Source organism: Mastomys coucha, unplaced genomic scaffold (genome assembly GCF_008632895.1).
Source record: "Mastomys coucha isolate ucsf_1 unplaced genomic scaffold, UCSF_Mcou_1 pScaffold21, whole genome shotgun sequence".
In the NCBI taxonomy this organism is placed as follows: Eukaryota; Metazoa; Chordata; class Mammalia; order Rodentia; family Muridae; genus Mastomys; species Mastomys coucha.
The window spans coordinates 17,047,458-17,050,586 of record NW_022196904.1 but is presented as its reverse complement, the minus strand read 5'-3'; the positions used below and the strand labels follow the sequence as shown (position 1 = coordinate 17,050,586).

The 3,129-nt window shown below is 46.1% G+C and overlaps 1 pseudogene; it reads left to right on the top strand.

The window, feature by feature from the left end:
* Nucleotides 1–109: 109 nt before the first annotated feature.
* LOC116100298 overlaps nt 110–3,129 on the top strand; it is an 8,741-nt pseudogene continuing 5,721 nt past the window's right edge.

Sequence of the window (3,129 nt, the reverse complement as noted above, 5' to 3'; positions counted from 1 at the left end):
GAGGTTCGATAACCTCTCCCAGACAGCACCTCCTCAGGGACCAGGTCCTCTCCCAGACACTTCCTCCAGCATCTGTAGCCTTGGTTCACTTGCAGGCAGGCCACTTGTGGGTAGTATGTCATCTGTGGTCTCACTTGTCTCTCGCTGTCCCCTCCTCCTTCCTGCCTCCTCCAAGGTGTCCTGCTCTCCTCCTGCACCTGCTCAGCTGTCTCCAAGCTGCCCCAAATGGAAGGAGCTGGCACCCACCTGGCTGTACCCAGAACACTTGAAGGGGATCTCAGCACCTTTTGGTTCCGAGAGTTTGAAGCCCAGCTGCCAGCCACGTCCTCTCCTGAGGGCCTCCCGGGACTTCCTCACACTAGCCGTGAGGTGCTACACACTGAAGGTAGCTTGGTCATCAGGGATGTGTCAGCTCAAAACTCAGAGAGCCACGCCTAGGTTCCGGACAGACGCCGTCAGGTCCCAAAGGAGTCTGATAGAACACATTCAAGTCAAGTGTGAGTGGGGCCCATGGAGAGGGGCCCAGTTTTCAGAAATTAGACTCACCACACCCCTGAGAGCCCAACAGGGCATCTCTCAGGTATTGTTAGTCACCCCTGTGTTAGACTGTTTTCTCTTGCTGTCACAGACTAACTGAGACTGGATAATTTATAAAGTATGGAGGTTTAAAGTCAAGTCCTGTAGTTAGGGTTTCTACTGCTGTGATGAAACCCAATCACCAGATGCAACCTAGGGAAGAAAAGGTTTATCCAGGTAACAAACGGACATCAGGGCAGGCACCTGGAGGCAGGACCTGAGGCAGAGACCATGGAGGGTCAGTTTACTGACTTGTTCTCCATGCTCACCTTTCTGCTTAACTCAGGAACACCCTCTCAGAGGTAGCACTGCTCCTGTGAGCTGGGCTCTCCTATTTCAATCATTAATCAAAAAAAGGACACTGGGTGATGGTAGCACACCCCTTGAATCCCAGCACTTGGGAGGCAGAGTTAGATGTATCTGAGTTCGAGACTAGTCTGGTCTACAGAGAGAGTTCCAGGACAGCCAGGGATACACTGAAAAACCCTACATCAAAAAAGAAGAAAGAAAGAAAGAAAGAAAGAAAGAAAGAAAGGAAGAAAGAAAGAAAGGAAGAAAGAAAGGAAGGAAGGAAGGAAGGAAGGGAGAAGGAAAGGGATAAAGAAAGAAGGAAAGAAAGAAAAAAGAAAGAAAAGAGAAGAAAACAAAGAGAAAAAAATGACCCCACAGATTTGCCTATGGGCCAATTTTATAAAGGCATTTTCTAAATTGAGGTTCCTGCTTTCCTGAAAACTTTAGCTTTGAGTCAAGGTGACAGAAAAAAAATAATCAGTACTTTGGGAATGGTAACATAGGAATGGTAACATGGGAATAGTAACATAGGAATGGGAACATGGAAATGGGAATATGAGAATGGTAACATGGGAATGGTAACATGGGAATGGTAACATAGGAATGGTAACATAGGAATGGTAACATGGGAATAGTAACATGGGAATGGGAACATAGGAATGGGAACATGGGAATGGGAATATGGGAATGGTAACATGGGAATGGTAACATAGGAATGGTAACATGGGAATGGGAACATGGGAATGGTAACATAGGCCTGTAGTCTCAGCACTTACAAAGCCAAAGCAGGAAGATCAAAGTCCAGGGCTAAATCATGTGTTTAAGGCCAACCTGAGATGCATGGGATTCTGTCTCAAACACACATCCTATATTTTAAAAATGACATTTGTGTGGAAGAAGGTTCTAGAGGTTAAGAGCTAGCTAGCACTTGGTGAGGGGCCTATATTGGCTGTGACCTGGTCAATGGTTTCATTCAGCAATATACAGCAAGAGGGAGAGGCAGGGGTCACCCACCTGAGCAATTCAGTGAGACTCTTAAAATAAAGAGCAGAAGCAAAGCTACAATAGAGCTCAGTGGTAGAGCCCCTGCCTAGAATCCTCCAAGGAGTGGCTGAGGGCGTGGCTCAGGGGTAGAGCCCCTGCCTAGAATCCCCCAGTGAGGGGCTGGGGGCGTGGCTCAGTGGTAGAGCCCCTGCCAGGATCACCTAATGACATGATTCAATGGGTAAAAAGCACTTATCACTAAGCCTGATGAACTGAGTTTAATCCTCAGGGCCCACATGGTAAAAAGAGGAACCAGCTGACATCTTTATGCATCCCCCACATCCCCACAAACATACATAAAATAAAAATAAGTTTTAAAGAAATATAATAAAGAAATCTTAAAACTCTCGGTTATGTTTGGTGAATGTGGTGTATGCCTTTAATCCCAGCACTCAGGAGGCAGAAGCAGGTAAATCTCTGTGCATTTGAAGGTACCCTGGTCTACGTAGCAAGTTCCAGGACAGCCAGAGCTATATACTGAGATTCAGTATAAAAACAAAACAAATCAAGCAACAAAAAAAAAAGTCTCAGTTATAATAGAAATAGGTTAATATAAGTGTGCCAAACTTTACTGAATACTTAGTAACCTGGTATTATTATTACTAGTATAATTAATTCTGTGACTACTGACACTGATGGCCACATGCAATGGAACACAGAAACTTGTGAGCCCCAGTAGGGCTGTACTAAGGAATGCATGAGTGACAGAGGGTGAATGAATGCGTGAGTGAATGAATGTGAGTGAATAAATGAATGTGTGTTGGGGGGGTGAGTGAATGTATGCAAGTAACTGTGTGGGGCAGAAGAGATGCCAATGTCTTTGGGAGGTCACCTGTAGGTCTTGCTTTCTGTTCCCACAGACAACCCCAGCCTGATCCCACTGTTGACCTTCCCAGAGTCTTTCAAGGGCATAATCTACAGTGACCTTAACTACTCTGCGATCCTGCAGTTCACGGTGGACATGAACCCAGAGCCTGTGCTGACCTGGACCTTTAATAGGAAGCCATGCAGAAGTGGGAAGAAGCTGTTTATCCTGCGACTGTCCCCAAATCAGCTGGGCACGTACCTGTGTCTAGCCAAGAACACAAAGAGCTGGTATCTGAGCCGGTGATTGTCTCACTCAGCTCTGGTATGTGTCCCAGAGGAACAAAGGACTGCCTCTGGATAGAAAGGAAACAGAGGTGACCCATGGGAAAATGGCTATTTATAAAGGGACAA